The sequence below is a fragment of the Stylophora pistillata genome, chromosome 1 (assembly GCF_964205215.1).
Source record: "Stylophora pistillata chromosome 1, jaStyPist1.2, whole genome shotgun sequence".
NCBI lineage: Eukaryota > Metazoa > Cnidaria > Anthozoa > Scleractinia > Pocilloporidae > Stylophora > Stylophora pistillata.
In genome coordinates this window covers 41,674,253-41,695,065 of record NC_142519.1, presented here as the reverse complement: position 1 = coordinate 41,695,065, position 20,813 = coordinate 41,674,253, and the positions used below count along the sequence as shown (strand labels likewise).

Here is a 20,813-nt window from a genome sequence, read left to right as displayed (position 1 = left end):
TTTTTAGTAGCAATAAACCGGCAGTTCCATACACACAGCTTTTGACCGAACGCAGAGGTGTATTGCACTGCCATTTAAACCTTTTCATTCAATAAAAATGATAAACAGCACTCTTTCATAAAATATACTCAAATAAATTTAAACATCTGTTGAGCGGAGGAAGGAAAATGAGTTTGTGGGTTTTCGAATTTTATTTGTTTAGAAAACTGAACAGGGAGGTTTAAATCAACCGAAGAAGCGAATACAAACTACAACCGGCCATAGACTGTAAAAAAAAAACGGCAATAAAGCCACACCTTTTGATGAGAAAAACTGCTTTGAAGTTCAGAAGTTCACGACGATGTGAAACTGGTCCATCTCAAGTCGTCGACGATAAGACGACGACGGAATTCTTGGTTCGCGCTTACGCAGTGACATTCTCGCTACTTCTGGTCGTCGTCCTCCGTTGGTCGTCGTGGTTGCTTAAGCTCCCGTAATTAGGGACCTTTAGCACTGACGACGAGAACGTGGACGACGACGTATATTACCGATTTAGGCCTGGGACGGGACCGTCGTCCGTGGCGGGAAACATAAATACTTTAGCACATCGGTTACGTGGACGAGTCCTTTACTGCTAATTTAAAAATGCAAAAATTATCCACTAAAACAATTTCTTTTCAGTGTCGTAATTAAAGTCAAGAGATTCAGAGCTAAGCTAAGTTTACATACACAGTCGATCCGAGCGGTTCGGATATTTTTCAAAGCCCAGAAATCTTCTTAAAAATGCCAGCTGGTATAAATTACAAACCTATAACGAAATATCTGCGATTTATATTTAGAAAAGCATTTATAAGGCTACGTACATACCCTGCAGCACTTTTATCATCATCCGCCATTGCTTTTTCCTCTGTAAACTGTAAAGCTCAATCTGCAACTCAAAAGAAATAAGGTTTTTTTCCATCAAGGTTCGATTAAATTACTTTCGGCACTGTTTCTATTTCCTAACTGACCCTTTAGATTGAAGAAATCCCTTAGATAGCTAAGTAGAAATTAGAAAACAAATAAAACATACTCACGTTCTCGTCAAGACGGCGAATGGCAGCAAATGGCGTGCTGAACGAGATGTGGACGACGACTCGTGCTGGATTGGGCATGCGTGGTAGCATCGAAGTTCGTTTTCCCAACTTCCGGTCGGTCACGTTCACGTTCTCGTCTGCACTGCTAAAGATCCTTATTATTTTGAATTGGACGACGTTATTTTGAATTGGTCAATCAGACGTGACGGTTTCTGGCTGGCACATGAGAATCTTGCTACGCATCCCAGTCGCTCAAATACTGTGGGATTTTGATTTTCTTCGAGGGCTAGCTCCGGTCCGTTTAGATGGATTTTCGATTGGAAGGTACGAGGAGAATCGTGCATCTTTTGACCGAATGCTGCGAAGTTTGAAAGCAGAGTGATGCGATTTTCGGGGGGAAAATCGATCGGGCGCTTGAACCCTTTCAAAACAAGGCTTCCATCCTTGTCTTTCCTTTATGCTTTACATTAACGACGAGCTCAGACTTACTCAAAATCGCTCGAAAAAAACATTCTTGAGGCAAAAGGACAACTACACACCACAGGTAAAGTATTTCAACGTTTATTTATCAATGATTTCTGTACATAGTCAGTAATATATCACTATAAGTGAGGCAAACGGTAAATCTGGTACATTCACTATAAAACAACAGTCGGCTACACACACAGATTGTATGGGGCCCCTGTGGTCACAGCTGCCAACGCCAGCGGCGGTCCACGCACTGAAGCTTTGGGAGAAATTAATGTCAACAGCCTTGCACTTCCATCAGTAGTCGGCAATAACACTACAACAATGAATGAAGGTAGTGATGGTCTAACAGCAAGAGTTCTAGGTCGACTAATTTGAATATATCAACAAACTGAAGTTGTATATTGGCCACCGTTACAATTATAAAAGCTGACGTTTCGAGCGTTAGCCCTTCGTCGGAGCGAATAGGACGACGAAAGGCTAACGCTCGAAACGTCAGCTTTTATAATCATAACGGTGGCCAATTTACCATTTCAACTTTGTTGATATATTCAAATTATTTCGTTACCCCCACCGACGAAGCCCCAAACAGTTTCTTTAGAAATTATCAGCCTTTATTCTAGGTGGACTGTTCACCAATGCATCGTTCAACAAGTCTCCAGTGAACATTTCCGTCAACTATCAGTTGAATGCTCATCCCAACAATTCATCCTGTACTGAATTTCTACAAATATGAAATGAAACACTTCTTTGTTTTTAAAGGAATAAAGTATCGATCAATACACGTATTTACACTTCAAGGCACTTACCTTATATTAATCGCGATGTTATTGGCCTTGAAATCAGTGCTTTCGCTTCATTTCTCTCAGTTTGCCACCAAAGAGGTAAAAGGTGTAGATAATTTTCCTTCTCGAGCAAATTACTTGGAATTTTGAAAAAAGATGTTAACGATAACCGGCTTGTAAATTCAGTGAAATACCACTATTATCCTTCAATAGTGTGAAGCTTGTTTAAAAAGTTCAAAAATTATTGTAAAATCAAGCACGGGGTACAAATAAATTGTCGAAGGTTTAACCGTGTACGACTTACCTTACTTTCTATTCGCTAACATAATGACACTTCTGACAGTTGGCTTTGAAATGGCTTTCTATAGCGCGCGCTCGGGATAAAAACAAACGATGATATTGCCGATTTAATTTCTTGTTTTCTTATTTTCATTCAGTTATGAGATTCAAGGAAAATTCATTACCTGACTAGTGAATTCCGCGTTAAATTGCACTGGAAAAGCGATATCGCACTCATCGCCTCGCGATTTGTGCGATATCGGTTTTCGCGTGCCATCTAACACGGAATTCCCTCGTCAGGTAATGAATTTTCCTATAAAATTGAAGGTTAAAACTGAGCTTCATTATCTAATTGAAAGAGGATAATTCAATCATTTATGCCGGTAGGTCAAATACTCTTTGCCGAAGACGTTGAAAACGAAAAGCAATCTGATACTGCTGTAGATGTAACATACTCAAGCATTTGTCACCCACGCTGAGACTATTTAAATCAGAAGAAAACATTTTCTTCTTCCCATCTTGCGATTTTTCGGCCCCGAAAATCACGAGTGATAATGTGTAAATAATACATGTTCATGAGATGATATAGGATATGATACCTTGGAAGAGTGTGTCTCTGAAAAGCAGATACAACTGTAGGAGGACTCACCCCACCCAGGTGAAAACCCCTTTGGTAACTGTTTTTAACTGAAAATAATTAGCCTCAATCGTGAGTAAATGAAGACACTGTGGCAGGGTTTTTTCCGGTGATTATCAAACAGATAGCATCGGTAGATGGAGGGATACTAAAATTAATATGCCAGAAGAAAATTGATGTGTTCATCAATTGGAACTTCATCATCACCTCCCCTCAGGAATTTTAACTTTTGAAGATTGGTAATTTCGGCACCCATGGGCCAAAATCATGTTCAAATGCCCTGCCCAAGAGCCATATTTTAGTGGGTCTCAGTGGAGTTAACCGTTAGCCGTAAAACGGCAAAAAAAATCAGCCGTTAGGCGTAGAAACTGAATGTACTAATTTTACTCTTTAGTCGTAAGAAATGTTGACCGTAAAAAAATTAGCGTTAGCCGAATAAAAATGGCCTGAATTTCAAACGTTAGCCGTGAGAGCCGTCTTTCCATAGAGACCCTCATTTGATTGTCATCTGTTGTAAAAAAGGAAAGATCAGCTACCGTTACTATTCAAACTTCAAAAACTAGACCCCGTAGATCCTATCTTCTGAGCTTTTCGCTTTAAGTGCATCTATATTAAAGATTAACCTCCAGTATTCCACTGGAAAGGGTAGACCCTTCCAGTTCAAATTCTCAATAATCTGTGTACAACGTCACCGGCACCGACTCAACTAACCGCCTCCCGGTTAGCTCAATTTGATAGAGCGCTGGACTGTTGTGCGGGAGGTCGAGGGTTCAAGCCCCGGCCGGACCAACACTTAAGGTCTTAGAATAATTGGGAAGAATATGCTACCTTTCTATAACATCAAGTAATGGTTAGATATTCTAGTCTTCTCGGATAGGGACGACTAAATGGAGATCCCTTCTCCTACAGGGTTAGGGGAAGGAGACGTTAATTTCCCACACACGAGATTACTGTGTGATGGATGTCCTCCCCTGGGGTGAGATGGGTTGGTTTTAATGGGTGGACTACTCGCATGGATCGCATATGTTCCGTTCTAGTCCTACCCTACTGTGGTAATGCAGCGAAAAATGGTGAGGAAAAAAAAACATTTTTTGAATGTACCCTACTTGCCGAGGCGAGACAACTCGCACCCCCTCCCCTCCCCCCGAGTTGTCTCGCCCTCCCGAGACGAGTTCACAAACTCATGTAAACGGGCGGCTGAGTTTTTTAAAGAAGTAAATGAAAAGTTAGCTCGCCCAGGGTAACTCGAGAGGAGGGCTGACTCGGGTACCCGAGGCCGTGTAGAACACTCAATTTGGGAAGAACCTCCTTGACCTAGTTATGATGCTTTGTTTACTTTCTATTAACGATTTCAAATAGCATACCGTTCATTATGCATTTATCGTCAGTTCTGGTACACTTTGGTATTCTTCTTCTATTTCAACCATTTTATACTTTGCCCTTGTTTCGTGTTTACTCTGACTTTTAATCCTTTTAATTGTTTTTTATCATAATTTTTCCCCTGTTTTCTTTGCTCTCCCATAGCTATTTATTGTTTTGTGCTCTGCTTATTGGCTCTTCTAAGTATGTGATATCACTCAGATACATTCAATTCTGCATACGTCTCTGCGAAGTTAACTAGTCTCACAGCAATGACTTACTCCTAAGAAAATTTATCACATTGACAAGTTTGTTAAAAATCGTATTCACGGATATTCGAGGTTGTAAAATTACAAGATGGGAACAAGATTGAAATAATTTCAGCGATGCGTGACAAATGCTTAAGTGTGTTTCATCTACACTAGTATCAGATTGCTTGTCGTCTTCAACGTCTTCGGCAAAGAACATTTGACCTGCCGGTAAAAATGATTCAATTGTTCCCTTTCAACTCCACAATGAAGCTAAATTTTACCCTAAAACTTTCTTAAAAAATAGATCCTTTCGAATATGCCAAGAAAACCAGACACCCTCCGCCTGCTTACAGGATGCGATATTGTGGATGAGAATTTGAAACGAAAGCAGGGATAAAAACCAATCTGTCGTCATAAGCTATGCAAGGCTAGCTTATTTTATTGATTTCCTGATCGAAAATGGTGCTAACGGCTAAAATGTACTCGGTATTCCGGAGTTAACCATAGCGCACCTCATTAGATTATATCGTGAGGTGATTGCTGATGTTGTCATTTTCACAAAGTTCAGCCTGGTTTTTCCGTGCGGAAATGAAACGCCCCAAATTAAGTTTTATGTCCTCGAAAACAACGCTATCTCTACTTATCATGAGCTTAACCTGAACCGATTCTGAAGTATACCGCATGGGTAAATGATAGTTGAAAATTTGCTACGAAATGCGATACTGGGATTTTGAAATATTGGTGATTTTCAAACGCGTTCCGTGAGCTTCAAATTAAATGAAATGGTCCCGTTTTAGACTTAATCCATACCTCTATCCTTCCTATACAAATTTTATTCCTATACATTTTACGGCTACCGGCGCTCGTTTAATTTTTCGTGAATTTTCTAGGATAAAGAAACAACTCTGGAAAAAAAACCTTACCACGTTTCTATGTTCACTATTATGTCTCTGAATGAAATATGAGGATAGTCATTCTTCGGTCGATGGGCCACCTCTCACTTGGTCTTGAAAGAGACTCGCTTAAGAGATTTATCATTGTGTTGCTAATATCGTTGTGTTCCTCATTTCAAATCAAATGTAATGAAACATTTTTTTCCTATAGGACCTATAGGATTTACGATGAGTCAATAAAAATGTTAAACGCTGAGCCTCCTTCCATTCTGGAATTTTGAAAACCTTTATTTTTCCTCCTTGTCTTGTGGTCCAAGTTTTGCAAATGATTGCTGCTTACAAAGGTGACACATCAAAATGAGATGAAGGAGTTAGCTGTTTTTCGCTCCCATCAAAATTGTTGTATGCTTTTAGCTTATCAATCACCATATGCATCCCGGCCTCTCTAAAATTACTTTGCTTCCATAAATATATCACAGAAATTCATTACGAGAGGTGATTGAACTGAAACACGCATATTTTTCATGGGAAACTTTTGGAGCCCAGTATGTTGTTTCGTGACAGATCTTAGGCTTACTCCCCAGGAGTTTCGTAGCGCCCGTCATCCTCTCCACAGCATCAAAATACCCACAACCGTTGGGAACTAGTATGGTCTATATAGACCTTAGCAAGTCATTTGTTATGCTGAGACGTCTCCCCCCTTTTCGGTGGATATACTTTTAACCAATTTTAGCGAGTCGAAATCTGTAAGTTTTGTCGGGTTGCATAACAAACCATTTAGGAGATACAATGAAATATATGAAATATGAAATATATGTACCTCATTTATCACTTTCACGGGTTTATTACGAGTCAACTTAACGGCCTACTCCCAGTTGGCTTGTTAGCTCAATTGGTAGAGCGCTGCACTAGTATCGCAGAGGTCAGTGGTTGGAGTCCCGTACAGGCCTGATTTTTTCCAGGTCTGATTTTCGCTATTGCTTAAATAGCGCTATCTACTGCGAGGATCGTGCATCATATGAAACCATTTAGGGTTATTCTAATGTAGTCTTATTCCTTAAGATAAGAATTAATCTTAAAATGAATCAATTGAATAGCGGAATTTTGATGAGACATCAGAATTTATTTCAAAATTTGAATTATCAACATCAAAGTATATTCTTGGCAAGAGGTTTGAAACGGCGTGAAAGTAAATTGTGGTCTGAGGCTACGCCGACGTCATCGCCCAGTAAGTGCGTGCGTAAGTTCTTAACTTTTCTGCAGGAAGCCTAGTTGAATACTTGTTCGGAGTATCTCAGGGGTTCGAAATTCGCACTCGATACACATTTGAGTTCTTTCTTTTTGTGATTTCTGGCATATAGCCACTAGCACATTATATTTTCAATTTATGCCATGAAACTAGGGAAGGCAGAAGAACACGATAACATCTCACAATCATTTCAGGATTTCGGGCGATTTTAAGTTTTTCTTTCAGAAATATCTTTGTAAGTTGGATCGGTACATCATGAAACTTCGTGGAATATTTTTTCTGCGAAGAGAGAGTTTTTTACCGTTTAAATCAGCGAATCATGTAGATCCGAAGATATATTCTTTTTGAGTTCTTGCCGTGATAGCTTATGGCACTACAAGGACTTGCCGTGACGCAATGAAGCGATACACATCTCATAATCATTTCAAAATTGTACGCGATTTGAAACATTAGTTTTCCTCATAGAAACATGTTAATAGGTGTGATCGGTGCACAATAAAACTAAGGGGAAAATCTTTTTCCTTGAGGGGTGTAATAACCAGCAATAAAGAGTTTGTTCAAACACCGCACAATTCTCATAATAAACATCGGGGGGGCGATCAAGTTACGAGTCATGGGACTTACAACTTACCCTCATTCCTCCCCTCTAGACTCCCACTTAGGTATAGTGAATAGTGAACAGTCCTGACAGCGCATGCAAACCAAAACAAAAGTGATTCCTCAGTTTAAATCTAATGTCACACTGATAGTCATACAAATATGCAGGTCGAGCCCGTCTCCGCAGAGGACGAGACTGTTTAAGGGTGTAATCTACGGGTGACTTGACAGGTGATGTTGACAGAGGCTTGGGGGTTTCTTGATTTCCTGTTTTTTCTGGAGGGGTAACAGATTCAGGAGTGGCAACAAGGACAGAAACTGCCGTAGGTGTGTCCTCCAGTACCTTAATAAGCAACTGTATCTGCAACCGCGTCCGTTTCACGCACTCGGCCATGGTCTTGGTGTCGTCGGACTACTGATCCATCATCCAACTGAACTCGATTTGATACTGGACCTGTCTTGTCCACCCTGTACCCGGTATCCATGTTTTCTTATATCCAAAATCTTTCACGTACACCACTTGACCTTCATCGAAGGTCCTCTCTTTAGCCCGATAATCGTGTGCTGCTTTTTGCTGGGACTGTTTGCTGTCAACGCGATTTGCTATGCTTGGGTAGTGTGAAAACAGGTTTTTGCCTTCACAAATAAGCGGACGGTCGGCGAACAACTCAATAAACTTACTCTGGGAAAAGGCTTTCCTGGGGGCACTCGCTGGCTGCGGGAAAGCCGGGATCTATTACGGCTGTCGACTACCCTTGAGACAATGACTAACAAAAACAGAGTTGGCTCCAACGTAGATTTATTCTGTACGCACCACTGAACTGACCGGTATTTGACGAAAGGGAGTTTGACCTGGCTCGACCCAAGAAAACTCCACAGAACAGCTCTATTTAAGCCTAACGCATAAAGGATTAGGTAATGCCATGAATTATCTAAAGGATCACGTAATCTACAACCACGATTGGTCAGGCAGGAATTGCATCTTGTACAAGATTAATCACTTTCCAAACGCTCTGGTGGATAACAACTACACAAAAGGCCATGACAGGTGACGATTACAGTTTAACACTAATTATAGTCATGATGTAATAACAAATGTTTACGATTGACTGAATGGGAACTGGTAGCATTTACGCTTTGTTGAGCTTAGCAAGATCTCACAGTTTCTAAGTTAAGTTATATATATTTTTTTAAGGACTGGCATAAAAACTTGATAACTTAAAAATCCTATCGTTACAGCAGAGTTGATCCAGCTGGGTACTAACATCCTCTTCATCGGTAACTCGGCTGGTGGAATTCCGGTCGTACTGTGAGGGGTCGTTCAATAACAGAGAAGAAATCTAGATAACTTTGTTTGAAAGCTCCTTCCTCTCATCTCCTCAAGGCCTCCCTTAAAGACACGAGGCAGGGGGATGTGGTGCTCCCTTGATGTGTTTAATGGACTTTTTCGTCATAAACTCTTCAAATTCTGAGCTGGTAGAATTACTGCCATTGTCACTGACTAGTGTTGTTGGTAGACCATGTATGGCAAATATTTCTCTGAGCTTCTCAATTGTAGCACTTGAGGTTGTTTACTTCATAAAGTGTACTTCCAACCACTTTGAACAAGAATCGATGACCACAACGAACATCTCTCCTTTGTAAGGACCAGCGTGATCAACATGAATTCTTGCCCTAGGAAGTCATGGCCACTCCCTAGGGTGTGGGGGTTCTTCAGCTGGGGATCTCTGGTTTTATTTGGCATTTATCGCAACTCTTCACCTTCTTCCCTAGATCTTGATCTAGTCCGGGCCACCAAACATAGCTTCGGACCAGCGCCTTCATACGAGATTCACCTGGGTGGGCCTCATGTCACTCATGCAGAGAGCGGTCTTTTCTTACACTTAGGTAGCACGGAAAGCAGTAAAACTCTTGAACAAAAGCTCATCTTTCAAACCGGCAGTCTAAATCACACAGGGATCAACAAACGCTTTTCATTCCACTAATTTATTCGCGTTTTTCTCGTTGCCATGTTCCCACCAATAACGTAGCTCCATTTTCTGCCTTTAAAAGCACACACAACCCACAATTCCTCTATTCGCTCCGACGAAGGGCTAACGCTCGAAACGTCAGCATTTGTAATCGTTACGGTGGCCAATTTACCATTTCAACTTTGTTGATATATCCAAATTATTAAAGAGAGCACTTTAGACCTTCTTTGGGAAGAGGATACGACAACTCTAGTTCCCTAAATGATGCAGCCATCTTCCACACTCACCTCAGTACGTTAAGTGTAGAAAGGGGCTAGCTCTTCCCAGTTTCCTAACTTGGGCCATCCTTCCAAGGTATAGTGAAGTACCCGAGAGAGTACTGGATCTCTTTTGGTCCATTCCTTGATGAGCCCGCTGTGTAAAGGAGTGCCTTCCAAATGTCTCATCAGCAGGATCGTTTCGCCAGGGAGAGGAACTGAATCAGGCGTCACAGGTAAGGGTAATCTACTTAAACCATCTGCGTTACCATTTGCTTTACAAACCTTGTACGTTATCTTGTACCCATATGCTACAAAGGTAAGTGACCAGCGCTGGATGCGTGATGCTGCTAGGGACGGAATGCCCTTGTTTTCACTTAATAACCCTTCGAAGGGTTTTTGAACTGTCTTCATAGTGAACGAATGGCCATACAGGAACTGGTGGAACTTTTTAACACTAAATATTACGGCGATGGCTTCTTTCTCCTGGGTGGAGTAGTTCCTTTTAGCTTCCCATAGGGTTCTGGAAACATATACCATGGGTTGTTCAGTTCCATTTTCCATCTTGTGGAATGAGACTGCACCCACTCCATAATTGGAAGCATCAGTTTCAAGAATCAGTTTTTTTTTTTGGCGGGGGGGGGGGGGGTCAAAATGAAAGTAACTCTTTGGCTTTGTCAAAAGCTGTTTGCTTTTTTTTCAGCCACTTCCACCTCGCCTCCTTCCTGAAGAGCTGTTGCAGGGGCTCAAGCCAAGAAGCTACATCATGTAAGAAACGGTGGTAGTAGTTGAGTATACCCAAGAATGCTCGTAATTGACCAACATTCTTTGGTTCTGGGGCATTCTTCAGAGCATCTACCTTTGCTGCCACAGGATGGATACCGTCCCGGTGATAAAACAGCCGCATTATGTGACTGTGGGCTGCATGAAAAGGCATTTGTCCAGTCGCTTTAGCCAAGCTGTGGAAATGTTATTAAGCACCCTCTCGAGATTAGCTAGGTGGTTAGGGTCATCTCTGCCCCTAAATACGATGTCATAAATTCGCACAATCACGTGGGGTATCTCTTGAAGTATTCTCTCAATTATGGGCTGAAATATCCCCGGTGCAGACGAAACGCCCAAGGGTAGTCTATTATATTGATAAAGTCCCTTATATGTGTTTATTGTTGTGAACGGTTTGGAATCTACATCCAGTTCCATCTGCTGATAGGCCTGTGACATCCAGCTTGGTGAACCCGCTCCCACTATGAAGTGTTGCAAGCAAATCCTCTGTCTTCGGAATTGGGTAACTGTGTAACTTAGACATCTGATTTACAATACACTTGTAATCTCCACCAATGCGTACTGTTCCGTCTTGCTTCACTACAGGAACTATGGGAGCTGCCCACTCTGAAAACTCAACTGGGGATATTATGCCCTCACTCTGCAACCGATCCAGGTCCGTCTCAACCTTTGCTTTGAGTGCGTATGGTATTGGTCGAGCCTTCATGAACTTGGCTGTAGTCCCAGGGTCAACATAGGTTTTGGCCTTGGTACCCGGGAGTGTACCCAGTCCTTTACTAAACACATCCTTCAAATCCTCCAGAACCCTTTGTAGCCGAGGGTTTTTTTCTTGTGTGTTAAAGATTTTTTGCCAGTTAAGCTTCACCACCTGGAGCCAGTCTCTACCAAGGAGATTGGGACCAGGACCTGTAGTGTATTGTACCGGAAGTGCGAAAAGGTTGTGTTTGTAGGCATCCCGTGATGCCTAGGGAAAGTTGTTGTTGTGATACTCGTTGGCTGCCATGTGAGTAGTGTGTTGATTAAAATATTCAAATCAAAGGACATCGAGGGTTTTTATCGCTGTATATCCGAATATCACATCTGGCCGACGAGGATGGGATGGAGAGGAATGTCCTTGTGCTAGTTTCTTTTTACCATTTTGTGTTTGGAGGGGACATACTTCTTTGCAATGCCTGGCGGAGAATCGAGTGAGGGAGATGGCGGTTCGGCGAGCACAAGTAGTGGGGTGTCGACCCCAGTGGCTGTGGAAGTAGGCAGTTTGTAGCCTTTTCAAGTTAAAGGAGATCCGCATTCGGTTTCGCAGCGATGGAGAAAATGGAAAAGAGCGTTTCAGTTATACGCGCTTGGTAAAGGGATCACGAATGACTCGCAGAAATGTGGCCTGTTACTTCACACAGCTGGACTCGATGTACAGGAAGTTTATTTCACACTGGTGCCTGATGGTGCAGAGAAGAACTACGCCGAAACTTTCAAGGTACTGGATGACTATTTTATTCCTAAAGCTAACGTACCGTTTGAGAGACATTTGTTTCGGCAAATTAGTCAGAGTAATGAAGAAACCGTCGATCAATTTGTTTGTCGGCTCAGACTACGAGCCGCTTCGTGTGAGTTTGGAGAGCGGGAAGATGAGTACATCAGGGATCAATTGATTGACAAATGTTACTCGGCAAAATTGCGTCGGAAATTTTTAGAAAAGGAAGGCAGTGTTACTTTGAATGATCTACTAGTTACAGCTCGGGCACAGGAAGCAGTTAATTTGCAGATGGAAGCAATGGGGGCTAACAGTGGTTCAGGACAAGTGAACACTGTTGTTGACGATGGGGCAAGGGGAGGCGACATAAGTTCAGAGCAGGTTAACAGTGTGGTAAATTTAAAAGGGAGCACTAGTAGCGAGAAGAGGGGCTGTTTCAATTGTGGTCGAGAGGATCACTTAGCCAGAGATTGGAGATGTCCTGCTCGAGGTAGAAAGTGTCTTCAGTGTGGAGAAATTGGACATTTCAAGGTCAAGTGTTGTAAGAAGCTCGCTAAGGATTCCCATATGGGGCAAAGACAAGGTGACGGTCGGCGTGATTGGAGAAATACATCTAGTATGAATGAAAGAGGCAGAAAGACAAACACAAATTATGTTGATAGTAGCACTAAATCAGGACAAGACTCAACACCTAACTATGTGTTTTCAGTGGAGGATAAGCCTGACCAAAAGAGTGGAATAGTAACTGTTGTAGTTGGAGGTACTCATTTGCCAAATGTCCTTGTTGACTCAGGAGCAACATGCAACCTTTTAGGCCAAGGAACTTGGGAGTGGCTTAAGTCACAGAAAATCCAGTGTCAGACCCGAAAGGAGGCCAAAGCCTTATTTCCTTATGGAAGTACAAAGCCATTGCCAACACTTGGAACACTTACAGCAGATATAATGTCCATTGACACTGGTGTGACCTGCAAAGCTGATTTTGTAGTTATAAATGGAGATGGCAGAAGTCTCCTCTGCAGAGAAACAGCAGTGAAACTTGGTTTGCTACGACTTGGGCCTAGCCATGCCGTTAATGCCGTCAATACAGAAGCTGATATCAAAGAAAAGTACAAAGAACTTTTCAGCGGTGTTGGGCTTCTTAGGGATTACGAGTTGAAGTTAAATATCGATGATTCGGTGAAGCCGGTGGCGCAGCCAGTCCGCAGGATTCCATTCGGTGTACGAGAGAAAGTCGAGAGAAAGGTAGATGAATTGTTGGAGAGTGGAATTATAGAGGAGGTTCCTGATGGACCAACAGGGTGGGTCTCACCACTTGTGGTTATACCCAAGGCAGATGGAGATATCAGGATTTGTGTAGACATGAGGTGTGCCAATCAGGCAATAGTGAGGGAACGTCAGCCTATCCCTACAATAGAGGAGGTGCTTCTAGATCTTAATGGTAGCACAGTATTCAGTCGTGTAGATCTGAAGTGGGGATTTCATCAGATACTTCTTGCTGAGGAGAGTAGACATGCGACAACGTTCGTGACTCACCGTGGTCTCTATAGATATACCCGACTCATGTTTGGTGTCACCTCAGCACCTGAAAAGTACCAACAAATCATCCGGGACGTATTGCGAGGCTGTGAGGGCGTGGCTAATATAGCAGATGACCTAATAATTCACGGACAAGGGGAGGAGCAGCATGATAGGAGGCTCTTGGCTGTGCTCGATCGATTGAGGGAAGCAGGTCTGACACTGAACAAAGACAAATGTGAATTCAGATTACCCAGATTGACATTTTTTGGTCACGAAGTAACACAGACCGGTATAGAACCCAGTGAAGAGAAAGTCGCAGCAATCAGACAGGCAGGTCCTCCACAGAATGTTAGTGAAGCCAGATCTTTCCTCGGTCTTGCCCAGTTTGTGTCTAAGTTTGTCCCAGATCTGTCATCCATTGCAGAACCCATTCAGAGGTTAACCCACAAGAATACTGAGTTCAAATGGGGCAAAGAACAACAGTTGGCATTCGAGAAGTTAAAAGAGCTGATCACGCACGCGGATGTCCTAGCTTACTTCGATGTAAACAGAAGAACAAGAATTGTGGCAGATGCGTCACCGGTGGGGCTTGGAGCGGTTTTAACCTAGCTACATGGAAGTGAGTGGCGTGTGATTGGGTATGCTTCGCGACGCCTGTCTGATGTGGAGCGGCGATACAGCCAAACAGAAAAAGAGGCCTTAGCCCTGGTATGGGCTTGCGAACGCTTTAATATGTATGTTTTCGGCAGGGAGTTTGAGCTTGAGACGGATCATAAGCCGCTGGAGTACATCTATTCTCAGAAATCGAAGACTTCTGCCCGTGTGGAAAAGTGGGTCCTTCGCCTACAGGCCTATCACTTTAAGGTTGTTTACAGACCAGGCAAGACCAATATCGCAGATGCCTTGTCTAGGCTAAATTGTGGGTTCCAAGGTAACGACGGAGAAGATTATGACTTTGTGCATGCTGTGGTTGAGAATAGTGTTCCTTGTGCTTTGACACCTGCTGAACTAGAAAAAGCCTCAGCTGAGGATATGGAGCTGAACCTCATCAAAGAATGTGTCCAAACAGGAGATTGGAGTCAGTGCAATGTACCTGCATACCTGCATGTGAAGAATGAATTGTGTACATATGGTGGGCTGCTTTTACGGGGTTCCAGGCTAGTGATTCCCCGAGAATTGCGACCGCGTGTTTTGGAGTTGGCCCACGAGGGACATCAGGGTATTGTTAAAACAAAATGTAGACTGCGCAGTAAAGTATGGTGGCCCAAGATGGATGCTGATGCAGAGAAGCTGTGCAGGAGTTGCCATGGTTGTCAAGTGGTCAGTGAATATGCTCCCCCAGAACCTATGGCACGAGCTCTTCCTCCCAGTGGCCCTTGGGAAGATTGTGCAGCTGACATTCTTGGTCCCTTACCTTCAGGGGAAAGTTTACTGGTGGTGGTAGACTATTTTAGTAGATATTTTGAAGTGGTTATTTTGAGGTCAACTTCTAGCACAAGACTCATTGAAGCTCTAAAACCCATATTTGCCCGGTTTGGAGTGCCGCATACACTCAAGACTGACAATGGGCCTCAACTGGTATCTGAAGAATTCGAAGCCTTCCTTGCAGAAAATGGGATAGAACACCGCACAACAACTCCCCTGTGGCCGCAGGCCAATGGGGAAGTAGAGCGTCAGAATCGCACATTGATGAAGTCAGTCCAGATAGCTCACATTGAGGGGAAAGATTGGCGTCAAGAGTTACAGACGTTCCTAACCGCATATAGGTCAACTCCTCAGATGACAACTGGGGCAACACCCTTCTACCTGATGTTTGGAAGGGAAATGCGGTCAAAGTTGCCAGACTTGCGAAGGGAGGCACCTATCACTAATGAGGAAGTCCGCGATCGAGACTGGTCAAGGAAGTTATCACAGAAAGAGTATGTTGATGCAAAGAGAATTGCTGTTGCAAGTGAAGTGGAGGTTGGAGATAAAGTACTCCTGAAGAACTCGAAGACTAACAAATTGTCTCCAAACTATGACCCAAATCCTTGCGAAGTAATAGACAGGAAAGGAGGAGAGGTAACAATTAGAAGTACAGCCGGTGCCGAATTTAAAAGAAATGTCTCATTTGTGAAAAAGTATCAAGAGAAACCCTTGGAGGCGAAAGTCGATATTACTCCCGTCCATCGAGAGCAAGAAGGAACAAACCAAACAGAGGTAGCAAAAGGGGAGGATGAACTCCCAAGGCCAGGGCCAACTGGATCATCGATGTCTGTTCAGCAGGCCACTGCCACTATCCGAAGTCCACTTAACCAGATAGTTTGTCCTAGGCCAGCTCGGAATGTCAGACCGCCTAAACGATTTGACGACTACGAACTTTCTAAGGGATAATTGAATGTTATTTGTTGTAGGCTCATTGATATTATGTTAGGAATCCGACTGGACTTTGTTTATGAACAGTAGGCCCGGGCCTGCGTTTATATGCAAGACATTGTAAGAGTTGTGTTATTTATGTTTGGGTTTTCGCTCTAAATTAAGGAAAAACAGGGAGGGATGTAGTGTATTGTACCGGAAGTGCGAAAAGGTTGTGTTTGTAGGCATTCCGTGATGCCTAGGGAAAGTTGTTGTTGTGATACTCGTTGGCTGCCATGTGAGTAGTGTGTTGATTAAAATATTCAAATCAAAGGACATCGAGGGTTTTTATCGCTGTATATCCGAATATCACAGGACCCATCACTGCAATGGCTGGCAAATTGTACTGCTGATCTTGATACTTAGCTGAAACAGTCACATCCCCTGTCATAGATATCCGCTCGCCAATATATGTGCTCAAAACAGCCTTTGAACATCGTCACGGAACTAGTTGTAGGCCCCTTCACTCAATATACTTCTAGCCGCATTAGTGTCAATCTCGAGTTTTGCAAGTTTCATTACAAAGTTCATGGAAACTTCATACGGCTTTTGTTTGTTTTCCCCATGAATGTGGTACATTGTCGCACCGTAAACATCTTCCTCGGACGTTTCCTCGACTAAATGTGTCGGCTATTCCTTTTTCTCTAATCTGGGCCTGCCACTATGTTGTTGCTTGCAATTGTTTCCCCGTTTTCCGGACTCGATGGTTCCTCAGCTTGTTTTGCCTGAGCTCACACTACGACATACTTTAGCCAAATGGCCTCCTTTTCACATTAAAAACACTGAGCCTCTTACTGAATTTTTCCGTTATTCATACCATATACTAAACGATCTCGGAGCATTTCTGGCAGTGCTTCGCCGTAATTACGATGTTCAGACAGCTTACGCAATACTACCACCTACGAAGCCACTCCTTCGTCTTCTTTGCGATTACGGCTGTTGAATTTAAAACGCTCCACTATCCCGCTGGTTCTTAGTAAATGGTGCTTTTCTAGAGTTTCGATAATCTTCTTGAAAGTTGTCTCCGCGGGTCTTCCTGGCTAAGTATATCTCTTGCAAGATAAAATCAGCAAATTATGTACATCCGACGATACAATCTTCTCAGCTCTTGCCGTACTTAAAACTGCTAAAGACAATAAACGTCTCAAAATAATTTCCGAGTTCCATCCACCGACGCATAATTGTCGCACTAGAGTTTTTTTTGCCTATTTAAGTGAAAAATCTGTCAGCAAACAGCATAAAGTGAGTGCGACCCCCAATTTGAAAAACTTACCAAATTCTTACAAGTCGCCAAATTTTCACCAATCTTCAAAGAACCCAATGTTCGATATCCTGCCTGGGAGGCCTCCAAATTTTGGCAAGACAAACAGCCAAGCTTTTTTATGACCATGTCTTTTTTAACCATTTAGCTGTCATGATATGCAAGAAATGTCTGGATAAAATTTTATCAGTTTGGCGTGCGATAGCAGGATTTTCCTGATAGGGTCTAAAAGTACTTACGAGTGATCATCAGTGACCACGAGTGAGATTAAATCAAAATACCTCAGTTTTCTTACTGTGACGTCATTACGGAGTTATTTTCTCTACATTTCATGAAATAATGACTTACGAAAACTGAAGTTATTCACTGTATAAATGCATAGCGGACGATTTGAAAAACATGAAAAACAGATGCGGTAATATTTAAAAGCTTGCAGTCTGGACTATTCATTACAGATTGCACAGTTACGATAGGTTTTGCTGTAGTTATGGTTTTTTAAATATATTTTTTAGAATTCTTTTCAATTGTCGGACGTATGCCGCGGAAAATATTAGTCTCCTTCCTAATAGGTATTTGATGAAATGATGTGAATTTGACTGCGTAATGACGTCATAGTAACATAACTGAGATATTTGGATTTAATCTCACTCGTGGTCACACGTGGTCACTCGAGGTCACTATTGGTCACTCGTGGCCACTCGTGGTCACTCGTGGTCACCCGTGGTCACTCGTGGCCACTTGTGATCACTCGTGGTCACCCGTGGTCACCCGTGGTCACTCGTGGTCACTCGTGGTCACTCGTGATCACTCGTGGTCACCCGTGGTCACTCCTGGTCACTCGTAAGTACTTTTAGACCCTATCGGATTTCCCTCGTCCACGAATTTGAGCGCCGCTTTTACTTAAATGTCTACAATCGTAATCCGGGTCTGGTTATACTGGCAGCAATTTAAGAACACAAGGCTTGAACGAGAGATTCTCCTTCCATTGCAAGTATTGAAGCCAGCCCAAGTAGCACAAGCGTCAACCAAAACGCAAAAGATCAGCTGGAAAAGAGGATCCGTTCCACCGTCGCATTTCGCTCGATATTTTTTCTATTTGTTTTTAGAATGAGATGGGTTTGTGATTGACGTTTGAATCAATCAGTGAGTATGGAAAATGCGAAGAATTCGTTCCGGTGCGACCCGGCCCTTTCCCCCGAAGAAATATCTCAGTAGATGTGATCTGCACATCAGGTAAGCTTTGAGGAAAACTTTTTTCCTTGAAAAGAGGGCATTTTAATGTTCGAGTCAGCGACTTTTGCTAAAAAAAGGCCGCTAAATCTGCGAAGCGAGCAAGCTGCGAAATACGATACCTTTAGTTCTTAAATGGAATGATAGCATTGAGGAAAGGTGGATGGGCGGAATGGCGGAATATCTTAAGACGCAGAATGACGGAATATCCTGATACAAAAGTCTCAAATAATAAAAAAAACTATTTCCAATCAATAGGTGAAATTAAAGGAAGCATATTTAATTATCGTTGGAGCACAAGGGATAGGAGAACCACGAAGCTTTCCAGCTATTCCCTTAAGTTTTTTATTATATATATTACTATCGTTATCATGATTATCGTTGTAAATATTAATATTTTTTAACCATTTCGATTATTGGTTGAATGTCAATCTTGTAAAACAGGGCACTTATAAATGCATGGGATGCGGCAGATTTTCTGTTTTGCATGTGAAACAAAATATTCTGCAACACTACCTCAAAGCGTCAATATACAACTTCTAGGTATTTTTAATGCTGCGAACGTTGCGCCATACCAGTAGCCACATGCAGTCTTTGACTGTCGGTTTTTTGTTTTTAATCGCCGTCATAAGGAAGTCAATCGCTAGGTATTTTTAGACCTCAGATACGGCAGAATTACTCAACTCGAGAGGATAAAGATTCGTAAGCCACAAAACTTACAGGTTTTGAAATCTGTATTCACTAATCCCCTCTTCAGGAAGTTGATCAGAGGATAAATTCTTTATTTTGTTGTTGTTCAGAAATCTGCAATGTTGAGAAGGAAACCGCAAGAGTAAAAAATCATGGGGTTAATGTGATTTACTTTGTACTGTTACTGCAAACCTGAAGATAACAAGTATAACAAGAGATCAAACATCTTGCTGACCACTTTACTTGAGACAGCAATTATAAGTGCTCTTGATAAGATTTGACAGATATTAAGAGCGAATGTCTACTGGCACCGAGCAGGAGGTGGCACATAATGTAAAATAATTTTCTACAGCCCTATGATAGGACGAGAAATGTGCCGGCTTCGATTTGCTTAAAAATATCTTCTTATCACGAAACCCGCTTATCTCTACTAGGGGACCGAAGCTCTGCGTGACGTCGCGCTAGTTTGCAGACGAGATTGACGGGAGATAAAAATAATAACTGCTAATGTGGGATGAATTGGCCACAATAGTGACGCTTTCATTTCAACCGACATCAAGAACATTGATATAATAAACATCACGCAATCTCTAATGCAAAGGTGGGGTTAAATATCGGCAAAGAGCCAAATACGTATAAAAAGGCAATAAACGCCTGAAGAGAGGGCCGGAGCATGGGGAGGGGGCGGAAAAATTCTTCTACAGTACCGAAAATCTGTGTTCGGATGTTAACACGATGGAAATGAAGGTGAGAAGGACCAGGAGAGAAACTGACCTTGCCTATAACCTTGGTGCTATTTGATCTGACCTCATTTGATTGGCTTAAGATCTGTGATTGACAACGCTCCTTGCCCCATGCAAAGGCACACCTAAATACTTAGCTCTATATATGACGGGCCTCGAGATAAAATCACATTACACTTCTGTAATAATGCTGGCTTTTAAAATTGAAAAAAAAATTGAAACTGATAATGCCCCTGGTGTCTCGAAAACAGCTGATATAAACATAAATCGCACCTTTCCGAAGACTTTGCTCTGATTCATTCGCAACTCTTTAAAAAAAATTTTCTACCAAAACGATCTCTTACCGAGGGGGTTGAACAATTTTACTAACCTATTTAAATTCCGCTGGATTTAAATGTTTTGTTTCCAGTATGGCTTCAACAATCGCTAAAAAATTTGCATATTGAAAGAGTAGAGAACGTAACTCCTGGTGTTAAGGTCTGGCCTGTTTACCGAAATTGGGGGCATCTGTTAAAATTAGTCTTCAAAATACTGTAAACTGCTTCTAGCAGTCTATAAAGTCCCCCGTAAAGTATTGTTAAGCGCTTAGAAGCTTGCGATAAGCGCGATATAAATTGTTAGTTATCATTATCATTTATCATTATATAAATTGTAATTTTTTCTTATCATTTATCATTATTCTCGTAATACGGTGGCTGGTTAGGGCCATAATAGAAACACAATTTCTTTTTAGGGATTGATTTAAATTAAGTTACCAAATTAAAAGTAACCCTGTTTCGAAACATTTATAAATAGCTGCAGCACAGCATTCCAATTGACTTCTACTTATCTACATTGTACTACCAACTGTAAATTTCCACTTAACTGTAAATTTCCACTTATATTATAAATTTCCACTTATAACTGTAAATTTCTACTTATAT

The 20,813-nt window shown here is 42.0% G+C and overlaps 1 long non-coding RNA gene across 1 annotated transcript in view; it reads right to left on the bottom strand.

Annotated features, from left to right (window-relative positions):
* LOC148742581 (uncharacterized) overlaps positions 1-19,959 on the bottom strand; it is a 31,355-nt gene extending 11,396 nt beyond the window's left edge. The window contains exons 1-2 of the long non-coding RNA XR_015996375.1: positions 19,955-19,959; positions 19,178-19,261 (exon numbers count right to left, since the gene is read on the bottom strand). This is a non-coding gene — a long non-coding RNA (uncharacterized LOC148742581). The remainder of the gene's footprint in view (positions 1-19,177; positions 19,262-19,954) is intronic.
* Between the last annotated feature and the right edge of the window lie 854 nt (positions 19,960-20,813).